Source organism: Triticum aestivum, chromosome 2A (assembly GCF_018294505.1).
Source record: "Triticum aestivum cultivar Chinese Spring chromosome 2A, IWGSC CS RefSeq v2.1, whole genome shotgun sequence".
Taxonomy (NCBI): Eukaryota; Viridiplantae; Streptophyta; class Magnoliopsida; order Poales; family Poaceae; genus Triticum; species Triticum aestivum.
The window spans coordinates 316,690,427-316,703,139 of NC_057797.1; positions in this window are offsets into that span (position 1 = coordinate 316,690,427).

Here is a 12,713-nt window from a genome sequence, read left to right on the forward strand (position 1 = left end):
TGGGGACACAAGAGACTCTTTGTTATTTGGTTGCAGGGTTGCTTGAGAGAGACCATCTTCATCCTACGCCTCCTACGGATTGATAACCCTTAGGTCATCCACTTGAGGGAAATTTTCTACTATCCTACAAACCTCTGCACTTGGAGGCCCAACAACGTCTACAAAAATAAGGTTGTGTAGTAGACATCATGGACGCTCTGCTGCTCCTCGGCGAGGTGGACGCGCTGCGCAGTGGGTCGGGGCGGCGCAGGTAGGGGCGGCGGCGCAGTGGGTCTGGGCGTCGCGGGTTTCTAGGGTTTTGAGGGCTGGGAAGGCGAGGGAGGGAGTGGGTGGGGCGGCGGAGCCCGGGAGCGAGGTCGCCGGTGGGTGGGGGCGATGGTGGTGGTGGAAGGGGATCGGCGGTGGTGGCGAGAGGCGAGGGGCGAGATGGGAGAAGGACGAACGACTGGCGAGATGGACAACACACACATACATCAGAGGGGGGAAGGTTAGCAATGGCGCACCTTCTAGGGGTGCGCCATAAGTACCGTGATAGCAATGGCGCACCTTCCCCTGGTGCGCTATTAATAACTTTTTTTTGGATTTTTAGTTGCATCTAATAATGTTTTTGAAAATGACGATCAAATTTGAAAATATTTATGAATGTGAAAAAATATCATCAAATTTGTTATTTGAAAATATTTATGAATATGAAAAAATATCATCAAATTTGTTTTTGAAAATATTTTTTAGATTTTTAGTTGCATCTAATAATTTATTAGAAAACATTTATGAATATGAAAAAATATCATCAAATTTGAAAAAATAGTCATGAATTCAAAAAGTGCCCATGAAATTTAAAAATATTCATGAGTTTAAAAAATATTAACAAATTCAATACTTTTTCTGAGTTAAAAATTCAATACCAGAATAAACCTAAATAATAATTGGTATACCAATGGCGCACCTCCTAGGGGTACGCCATAAGTACCTTGATAGCAATGGCGCACCTTCTCCTGGTGCGCCATTAGTAACTTTTTTTTGGATTTTAGTTGCATTCATTTGTGAATTGGTAAAACATTTATGAATATGGAAAAATATCATCAAATTTGAAAAAATATTCATGAATTCAAAAGGTGCCCATGAAATTTAAAAATATTCATGAGTTCAAAAAATATTAACAAATTCAATACTTTTTGTGAGTTAGAAATTCAATACCAGAATAAACATAAATAAAAATTGGTATACTAGAATAAACATAAATACCAGAATAAACATAAATAAATATTCATGAGGACTAGAACAGAAGAAATGTCATTTCCATATGTCGAAATACAATCGAGAAATGAAGACTACAATTTAAATACAATCGATCTTAGCTAGCTATCTTTTCACAATCTTCTTGCCCTTCTTTTTCGCAAATGGAGTTCTTCTCTTGAACGGATGTCCTTTAGGTAGGGTGGTCCTGCTTCTTCTTGTGGTGTATGGCACTTCATCGTCGTCGCCGTCATGTTCCATCTTCGGGTCGCCGTACTTGTTGAAGTCTTGCTCCTTGGTGACTCAATCCATTCCGATGATCTTCCTTTTGCCTCTCCTCACGACAATACGACTGGGCTTTGACGGGTCGGTAATGAAGAGGCATTGGTCCACTTGGGAAGCCAGTACCCATGGCTCATTTTTCATGGTGACGTTTGCGCCCGCGGTCTTGGATTTGGCTTCGGGTATAACCATGGTGGTGAAATACTGGTCTTCTTTTAGGATGCTCTTGGACCATCTACACGGAACATCAGGACCTTCTCTCTAGCGTAGCTCAGCTCCCAGATCTCCTTGATCCTTCCGTAGTATCTGTCCTTGTCATTACCGGTGTAGGATTCCATCGTTACCCCGGAGTTCTGATAACCATCGCTCTTCATGCCCTTCTCCTCGGTGTAGAATGTGTAGTTGTTGATATCGTACGCGTCATAGGTCATCAGGTTGTGCTCGGCACCCTGTGACAAGGCGAATATGAGTTTTTCTTCCGCGGAAGAATCCTCAGGTAAAGGGTACGACAGAAGCTTCTCCTTGAACCAACGCGTGAAATATGAGTTGTGCTCTTTGATTATATCTCCGCCCGTCCTCTGTTGGCCTCGGTCATTGTACGTATTCTCAATAAAGGTTTTGTGCTCTACCACCCAAGGATCGACCACGTCTATGTGTTGTAGTGCGACTAGGTTTGCTCTTTCAAAGTCGGCGAGTTGACCCTCGAAGTTAACATGCATTTCACGGCGACCCTCGCGGTGACTCCATCCAGGGAGCCTGCCGAGGTGCCCGTTGATGGGCAGACCAACGGGGTTCTCGATGCGTAGATAATTCATGCAGTAGGAGATGCAACTTTCGGTCAGAAAGCCCCTGGCTATGCTTCCCTCTAGACGTGACATGTTGCGAACGTATCCTTTGATGACACCATTCATCCTTTCGAATGGCATCATGCTGTGCAAGAATGTCGGCCCGAGTTGGATGATATACTCCACGATATGGACCAGCAGATGCACCATAACGTCGAAGAATGTGGGCGGGAAGTACATCTCAAGCTCACATAGTATCACCACGATCTCTTCCTGTAGCCTTCTGAATTGCCTCACGCCAACCGACTTCCGAGAGATGACGTCGAAAAAGTTGCATAGGCCAAAAAGCATTTCACGGACGTGCGCATCCATGATCCCACGGATTGCAACTGGAAGTATTGTTATATGATCCAATTATGTTATTATTGTTGAGAGAACTTGCAGTAGTGAAAGTATGAACCCTAGGCCTTGTTTCGAAGCATTGCAATACCGTTTGTGCTCACTTTTATCATTAGTTACCATGCTGTTTTTATATTTTTAGATTACAAAAAGCTATATCTACCATCCATATTTCACTTGTATCACCATCTCTTCGCCGAACTAGTGCACCTATACATTTTACCATTGTATTGGGTGTGTTGGGGGACATAAGAGACTCTTTGCTATTTGGTTGCTGGGTTGTTTGAGAGAGACCATCTTCATCCTACGCCTCCCATGGATTGATACACCTTAGGTCATCCACTTGAGGGAAATTTGATATTGTCCTACATACCACTGCACTTGGAGGCCCAACAACGTCTACAAGGAGAAGGTTGTGTAGTAGACAGCAAAGGTGCAGGAGCTGGCGTGCTTCTCGTTGCTCCCACTGGGGAGCACCTTAAGTACGTAGTTCGAATGCATTTCCCCTGGGAGAAGGCTACCAACAATATTGCAGAGTATGATGTCGGTGTACACAAGTAGGGGCTCTCCTTTTAATCCCTTTACTTGTGCACGGGCAGTCATAGCCACGCGCTGCGGCCACACTAAGCGGGGCATAGGAGGGAAGCCGGAGAGAAGCCGAAGCTCAAGACAACCAAGGCGACGCCAAGACCAGAAGCGCAGGAGGGCAAGAGGACGAGGTGGGCTCCCTCGGCAAGGTCCTTGCCGAGGCGACCCCCCGCAGCCCCGGCAAGAGCCTTGCTGGGGCAACTTGCCCGACGCCAGCAGGGCAAGCCACCCTTGAGCCCAAAGGTTCCGAACACCGTCAACAACTACATTAGGACCAGGGCTCGGGAGGCGCCTCTATGGTGGCATGCAAATCTTCGTCAAGATCATAAACACATGATCAGATGAGGATTAGAAGACGATGACCCTCGGCGGGAACCTAGCCGAGGAAATCTAAAAGACCCCCGGCAAGACCCTTGCCGGGGATGATAGCAACGCCGTGGCAAGACCCTTGCCGGGCCCCCAGCAAGACCCTTGCCGAGGGCATCAGCAGGGCGACTTCCAGACCCGCACCAGCCAAGACTCGGCCGCCGTTCGCATGCAGCTGCCAGCCCAACCAGCTGGGTAGGCACCTGCGTGGCAGCATACTGCTTCCATGCCAAATCAGCAAGCACCTGCGTGGCGGCATGCAGATCTTCATGAAGGCCCTACCACCATGCCACCTCAGCTGCCTACCTGCCTACATGGCGTTGTATGCATCGCTAGTCTGGGCGCGTGTTGAAGCGAGGCGAAGCAGCGAGGGACGGGACAGGCCTCGTTCCCGTCCCCGATAAAGCTAATGGACACCTACGTAGTGCATTTAATGCACTTTGTCCCGTAATGCCGTGCGATAAGCTTGCGCACTGTAGGCCTTTCCACCTCTTGTGTGCCACTGTGGCAGCCCCTTTTTCCTATAAAAGGAGGCCCGAGGTGACCAGGAGAGGGATTCAGCTTTTTGGGACGGCACAACCACCGTAGCTAGTTCAGAAAGCTCAAGAACACTCAATACATCCACCAAAGCAGGATTAGGGTTTTGCGCATCCTCGCGGCCCGAACCTAGGTAAACGACCTGCGTGCTAGCTCCTAAACCGGCTCTTCTCACGACCCCGCGCCCGCCAACCATAGAAGGGATCCCAGTGATCCCATAGGTGTCGTTCTCACCGACATCTTTGGCGCGCTAGGTAGGGGCGCCGCGACTGTGAGAATCTGGTCTAGCAGTTAGCCTAGCAGTTCTTCATCACCATGGCTCCCAAGAAGAAGGCGGCCACGGCGGTCGGTTCGTTGGGAGCCGGACGGCCCGTAACAGTGCGAGCGAGCAGCGGGTCGGTCGCGGACAGAACCCGAGGCGCGAGCCGCGAGCACTAACATCGCTCTGGCAGTCAGAGCCTGGCAAGTGGCATCGTTCGTGCGCAAGGCGACGGGCCACACGCCACGAAATCCAGAGATGAAGCTGCCCCCCCCCCCCCCCCCCCGTGCGCAGATGGCGTGGGACCCTCCGGGGGCGTCACCGTACCACCCACGGGAGGCGAGGCGACCTCCAAGACGCCCACTCCGGCACCCACAGCGCGCTCTTCCCAGGTTGTGCGCGACGAGCAGCGTCACCACACCGGTGACCCTGGACGCCGCCGTGGGAAGAGTCCTATGCGTCATCCATGGGATGAAGGAGGCCAGCATGCCTGCCAAAGTGCTGGCAAGGATGGCGCATAGCCGCTGGGCCGTGACAGAGCTCCTTCTAACGTGGTTAGAAGTCAAAGTGCGCCACGGTCCACGCAGCTTTCGCCGCCACCCACGCCAGCAAAAGCCTTGGCGTGCGCAACTGCTCCTCGACTTCCCTCCCGCCGCGGAGAAGCTTGATGAGTGGAGAGCCACTATCCAGAGCCTCGTCAGCGTCGCCAACAAAGACGAGCCACAGCCGGCGGGGCTCTCAGGCCGGCGCTCCATCGAGCCATTGCATGCCGGCAGTGGAGGGGCCGGAGGCGCCGCGGCCACAGTGCACTCTCCTCCTCCACACTGTCGGCATTCTGGGAACGGGGGTCCCCAGACTTGCCTACCTGCAGCCCGCGGCGTGGCTGAGCCAGCAGGCCGTATGGCCCATATTCACCAACAAAGCATCCAAGACCCTCGCGAGGGGCCAAGCCTCGCGAGGCGGGTGACGCAAGACCTCCCCCCGAGCGGTCTAGTCAGGCAGGCTCGCGAGGGGCGGAGATATCAAGGTGAGACGAACCTCACGAGGCTCTCATGACGTGAGCCATGACGATCGACACCAGGAAAGCACCAGGTGGGCGCCAGCGCCCGCAGCGTCCTTGTTTCCTCTTTGGTGCAAAGAGGGCAAGCACATGCGCGGAGTACCGAGACATCAGGCAAAGGTTGCCATTCCGGTGCAACAAGACCGAGACCATGGACTGCAAGACGGAGGTCATTGTGGAGCCCAAGACGGCGTCACCACCAGAGCTTTGTGCAGGCGAAGACCGCTTTTGTCAAGATAGCCTGTACTAGCTGTCCCCCTTCAAATTAGCCCGCCATTGTTGGCTCCCTTCCCGCTCGATATTTGGGAAGAGGACCAGGGCCTATATAAATAGGACTAGCCACCACCTTGGAGGGGACGGATCATTCAGACCACCCCCACACACCACAAGCTCACACGCGCAAGAACACCTCAACCTCAGGAGGCTGTTCTTCCCTTGTATTGTTCATCATCAGCCCGAGAGGCAATCCACCACCACCACACAAGATTAGGGTATTACACCACAACGGTGGCACCAACCAGTATAAACCCCGTGTCTTTCTGTGTTCTGAGTTCATCGAGTTCGTCCGCGAGATCTAGTGAGCTAGAGCGTTGATCGGTAGGAGGGAAAGACTTCGTGCGCACCCCAGTGTTCGAACCTTAAGGGTTAGCCGGAGCCCCACATCCGACATTTGGCGCGCCAGGTAAGGGTGCGCCGTAGCTTCCTTTCCGTCGCTCCGTCGTCTCCATGGCAGACGCTCGCCGTGCTCGAGCTGAGCGTCGGGCGACCTCGCCGCCTGCGTCGCTCAGATGGCTCCCGTCGGCGGGCCACCTCGTCGTTCTCCATCCCCCGCTGCCAATGCTGCCACCGGCCCGGTGGGGAATGAGCAGCAGGCGTCTTTGCTGTATCCATCAAAGCGGCAGGACGGTCGCACCGCTACTCCATCACTCACCCCTGCCGGTTCTTTGTGTCACGCGCACCGCGCTCCCATGGAGGCACAGGCCGCGCTCATCGCGGCGAATGAGCTCCTGCATTACCGCCCCGTCGACGACCTCTATGAGGAGTGGCTCGACCGCGTCATCGAGCACGTCTGTGCCGCAGGGGCTCTCCGGCACTGTCCCACTCTCTGCCTCCCCCTCAACCAGCCGCAGGCGACGGGGCTCATGGCGTGCCTCCACCGCCTCCACCCCAAGACGGTGCCTTGGCACCAAGGCACGCGCCTCCGCGGCGTGATCCACCGTGCTCGGCGCCCGCGCGTGAAGAAAGGAGCTGCCAAGAAATCCCGAGGCCGTGAGAAGCTGCACCGGCGCTCCCTGCGCCACCTCGTCAAGACCACGTGCCGCCTGCAGTGGCGTAGTGCAGACCTCGCCAAGACTGAGCTGCGCCTCTAAAGCGGGCCCCGGCGACCACGGCGGGCTGCCGTGCCTTCACCCCCGAACTATGTAGCATCGCCTGGCCAGGAAAGTTCAAGCCAGATCTACCTCCTCGATACGACGACACCGCCGACCCCGCGGAGTTCACGCAGCTCTATGAGTTGAGCATCGAAGCGGCCAACGGCGACGAAAAAGTCATGGCGAACTGGTTTCCCATGGGTCTCAAGGATGGGGCCCGCTCCTGGCTCCTGAACCTACAACACGGCTCGATCTCCTCCTGGGACGAGATGCGCGACCGTTTCGTTGCCAAATTCCGGGGCAATCGTGACCACCCACCGGCCGGGGGCGATCTACGCCGCATCAAGCAACAGCCAGGGGAGACCCTCCAGAAGTACATCCAGCGCTTCAACAGCACCCGCCTCAAGATCCCCAAGGTCACGGACGAGGCCATCATATGCGCGCTTTCCGACGGCGTCCGCGACGTCAAGATGAAGGAAGAGCTGGCTATCCATGAGGAGCTTTGCACATCTAAGGAGCTGTTCAACCCGGCGACCAAGTGCACAAGAGCTGAGGAGGGGCGCCACTCTCTCCTTGACCTGCCAGCTGCAGGAGTGGAGGAGAACAAGGCCAAGGCCAAGGACGTGAAACGCCAAGAGACAGTGGTGCTCGCAGTGGAGCCCGACATCAAGCGAGGCAGAGATCAGCCCAAGCCGTCCAAGAACGGCCATCCGTTCTGTGCCTTCCACAACCTGAACACCCATAACACCAGCGACTGTCAAGAGCTCAGAGCCATACGGGAAGGACGCTTCGGTCGATGCCCCGAGCGCAAGGACCGGGGCTACGGCCGCAGAGGAGGACGCGGAGGCGGACGCTGGGACGACCGTAGCCCGCGCCAGGAGTGGTGCGACCGGCCTCGTGAGGACCGCTGGCAGGACCAACCTTGCGAGGGCGCCTGAGGGACCTGCCTCGTGAGGATCGCACCCAGGGCAACGCCGGTCTTACCCCGTTGCCACCGCCAAGAAGGAACGACGACCACCACCAGGACGAGGGGGTTGGGGGCTTCCAGGAGCCACGTGCTGTCACTTGCATCTTGGGTGGTGCTCAGGCCCCAGCCTCTCAGCGCATCTTCAAACAGTTCGCTCACGAGGTAAACACGAAGTTCCCCAAGCTCGAGGCCACGCGCCCACTCAGGTGGTCCCAGTGTGCCATCACCTTCAACTTGGCCGACCAGCTCAAGTGCGCAGCCACCGCTGGCACACTCCCTGTGATGTTCTCCCGAGTCATCAGCAATGTGCAAGTCACAAAGACTCTCATCGACGGCGGCGCAGGGCTCAACGTCCTATCCGTCGACACGTTCGACAACCTCCAAGTGCCCTATGAGCATCTCCAGTCAACCAAGACTTTCTCATGAGTGACTGACGGTTCCACCACACCGATAGGGCAAGTCCGCCTGCCTGTCACCTTCGGGGAGCACAAGAACTACCGCACAGAGCTCATCAACTTCGTCGTCGCGCACATCCGCCTGTCGTATAATGCCATGCTCAGGTATCCAGCCCTGGCCAAGTTCATGGTAGTTACTCACCATGGCTACAACATCCTCAAGATGCCAGGAAGCGGGGGAATTATCACGGTCCCATGTAAAGAAAGGGATGCGGTGTGCTCGCTTGAGCGCGCCTTCCAAGCCGCAGCATTCAAGAACCCTGACAGCAGAAGTGAAGGCCCTACGGAGACCATCCCCAAGAAGAAGCTGCCGCACCGCGCAGGGCCCCAAGTAGATGGCGCCACGTGAGGAGCCTTGTCAGGATCGACGCCCACTCCAGGGGCGCCTCCCTCCACCGCACAGGAAAGCGCGCCCGGCGCCCTCCTCGGGCAGGGCTCGGGGGCTCTCTTCTGGAGAGCCTCAGACCTTGCCAACCTCACGAGGGAGGCGCTTGGGCACCACTTGGAAGCGTGCTTCACGACACGCTTCCCTCAGGAGAGCACAGGGCGAGGAATGCCCACCACCCAGGAGTTCATCACCCAAGACCACCCAAGAGCTACAAGACGCGAGAGCCATGCGTGGCGACAGCCGCTCACCGAGCACGGCTCACCATCCTAGCGAGGGTGCTGAACTGCGAGTCTGCATCGACATCCCAGGGCTCAATAGGGCCGCATCTCAGGAACACTTCTGGCCAGAACATGCGGGCCGCTGTGAGGGTCCACCACACAGCTACGTTCGCATGCCCCTCAGCTTGCCGAGCATGGCATCGGCCTATCAGCGCAACGTGTGGCAGGTCCTGGCGGCTCAGGAGGCCAGGTTCCACGCTGTTCTGGAGGAGATGGAGACGGTCTTCAGGGAAGCTCCTGAGCCCCCAGGGCCTCCCGAGGCTCAGGGTCCCGGTGGCTCATGAGGGGTCATTCCTTCGACGCGTGGCTTCAGCTGCACCAACTCTACTTCGTCTACAGAACCATGTGACATCTTCCAAGTTCATTTAAGCTGGGAGCGCCCCTCGGGCTGCACTATTCCCAGGCCACGTGGGTCCGTCCCCGTGGCATGTATCCCTTTTTCTTATGTCTCTAGCTTACCTCGTTGGGGGCGCCCCTCGGGCTGCATCATCCCCACGCCGCTTGGGCCAGACCTAGTGGCATGTATCTTCCTGCATTTATCCTAGTCGATCTGCTCTTCATGCTTAACCTGCCAACTGCTATCACCCGCTCGATCACCGCCCGCCACGGGACCGTTCTCCCTATGCAATTTGCTTGCATGTTAAATGGGGGGCTCCTCAGCATCGCGACTCGGGAGCTCTTACTGGCTCTCCAGCCCTCACCCCCTAGCCTTGACCACGACATCGTGACCTGACATACCAGCGGCGGCTGAGCTCGCTCGAGGGCCGGGACCTGAGGACGCAGAGTGCTTGCATCTAACCACCTTGCAGGAACATACAGTCACCAAGACTCAAGACTAGGCGCAACCCGCCTTGAGGTAGGGCCTCGTGAGTCCCGCGCTGGCTCACGAGTGAACAGATACACCTCGTAGACCTGCCGTGCGAGCCACGTGTCAGGGCGGGACTATACACACCCCGGGGCTCCTCTCGGAAGGGGGCCCCATCCCACGCCCAAGTGGAAGCTCCATGCTCCGCGCTGGCTGTCGACACTGCCGAGGAGCGGCTATGCCCATGCACAAGCGGAAGCACTATGCTCCGCGCTAGTGATAAACAACTGAGGGCGACCCCATACCAACCTCAGGGAGCCCAGAGCTCAGCGCCCATCCTCACCACGACGCCTACCCCTCAGGAGAGTCACGCGAGGGGGCTGGGCATGGGGGCTGCACGAGGGTCACGCCCAAGCGCACGCCACCCAACCAGGTCCCCCGGACCTGGGCGTCGCGCGCCCCTCCTGAGGCCTCGGCGAGGGCAGGTATGGAAATTGTTTGAACGTCAAGGGGGACTCTTGAGCATCGCGACTCAACAGCCTAACTAGTCATGTAGCCCCTCACTCCTTGGTCCGCCCTGGTCTCCGGTCGACCCAATGGCGGTAGAGGTATGCGCGGGGCTGGGCTCTGCCGACGTAGAACATTAATCTATCCTCACGGACTCTCCTTATATCCTGTTGGCACGTCAAGGGGGACTCCTGAGGATCGCGACTCAGGAGCCTAACTGGTCACATAGCCCCTCACTCCTTGGACCGTCCTGGTCTCCGGTCGTCCCAATGGCGGTTGAGGTATGCGCGGGGCTGGGCTCTGCCGACTCAGAACAAAGCAAATAGGAAGGAAAACACAAAATCTCGAAGCAAATATTACAAGCATATTGTTCACACAATACCAAATGAAAAGTCTAAATGCCTCCACGAGACCTGATGTATGTCGCAGGAATGAAACGAGAAGAATAGCCACAGGTCACCCATGGATGTCGCCGTCGCCTGCAGAAGGTGCTCCCCCATGGGCGACGATGTGCTCACCTTCACCACCAGCCGCAGGATCTGCGGCATCGCCAGACAGAGGCTCGGAGACAAAGCCACGGAACTTGCCCAGCAAGGCCTCCACTTGACCTTGAATAGCCGCGGCGGCGGCTTCGCAGAGATCTTCATCCACAAGCTCCAGCATCTCGTCAAGCTGGGCGTTGGGGTCGCGGAGGTGCAGATGGTTGAGGATGCAAGTAAGTGTTGCTGAAGACAGAACGTGAGCTTCTGCCTCCGCCATGGGACCGAGGCCCTCAATGACCTCCTCAAGCGCCTTCACCACGAGAGGAAGTAGCTGGGCAAGGCCGTCCTCGTCAGTGTCCAACGGCTTCTCCACGCCATGCTCGTAGAGCATCCTCAGCACCTTGCGAGATCGCTTCTCAAGATCGGCGAAGGCCACACGGTCTTCGGCCAGGACTTGCGCCTTGGCGGCAAGATCGGCCTCCCTCGCCCCCATCTTCTGCTCCAGCTCTTCCAACCGATTGCACTCAGCAGCCTGCTCCTTCCCCAGCACCGCCAGCTCAGCATCATGGTTCTTGACGGCTTCCTCCCGGGCCTTCATCTCCTTCTCCTCTACTTGGCGGCGGCGTACCTCTTCGGCGTGCTTGTTGCGCAGGCTCTGCAACTCGCCCTCCAGTGCTTGGCAGTGGTCATAGGCGGCCTTGGCTTCTTTCAGCGCCGCCTCACGATCGCTGCAGCACCAATGGCTCCTTGCTTCTCCTTCTCGGAAGCCGCAGCAGCCTGGCCCAGCGCCGCATGTATCGCCGGGTCAGAATGAAGCCAGCTGGAGGCCAACTCCAGACGCCCGACCACCAGGCACGGGTTAGCGCTCAGGAGATCTGCCTGCAGTTGGGTCAACTCTGAAAAGGCACGCTCCAAGACGGCAACAGGAGCGGAAGAGCCAAGGAGTGGAGGTGCAGCAGTAGGAGGAAGCGACGCCGTCACCAGGGCTTGGGAGACCACGGGCCCCAGAGCAGCTGGGACCACGTCAGCCGCACCAAGCACCGGCACTTCCGGAGCCAGCGTGGCTGTGGGGGCTGATTCCACGTAGCGATGTTCCTCATGGCCCCGCAAGGGCGACCGGGCTGGGGAGACACGGACGATGTTGCCTCCTTGCTCTGCGGAGGGAGGCACAACCTCCGTACCCTCTTTCTTCCTCTTCACCGAAGATGTCGGCCTGGTCAACCAAAGGCGAGCATCAGGAAATAACAAGTACCAGCAGGGATAAAGCGAAGCTCAAGACACCTACCGGTCCATCGCGAGGTACTCCACCCTTCGCTTGTGAAGCTTGAGGCCTGACAGCATTGGGGCCTGAGGGGCAGGCGCTCGGGCTCCGGTGGCACCATGCGGTGCGGAGGCAGAACCGGATCCAGGTATTGGGGTGGAGGCGGCACCACGGTCCACCAGCGACGACCTAACCTTCGTCAGGACGAGGGGTTGCTCCTTCCCTCCTTTGTAGGCATCGGCCTCGGCATCATCAGGAAGGGCGCGGAGAATCTCGGCCTTGCTCGGAGGAGAGGTCTCCCCCACCTCTTCCGGGGTCTCCTCCGAGTCCGCCTCCTCTTCCCCCTCTTCGCGAGACTCACTGAAAGACACCTCCACCAGTTTCTGCGTCGAAGGAGCTCACGAGAACACCAGCGGCACCAGCCCGCACGCATCAAATGTCGGCCTGGAGGCAATGAAGTCCTCCCAGTCCCTGCGTTGGAACAGGGGAATGAAGGTGCTATGCGGGTACTCCTGGTTGTCTCCTACTATGAGACATAGGACGGCGTCTAGTTCATCGTCAGGAAGGTCCCCCGGCCTCAGGCGGGCCTTGTTTTCCCCTCCTTCAAGCTCCCGGAAGGGCGCGCGCGCCTAGAGTGGGGCGACCCACAGCGTCAAGAATTCCCTCAGGAGCACCGCTCCCGTTTTTT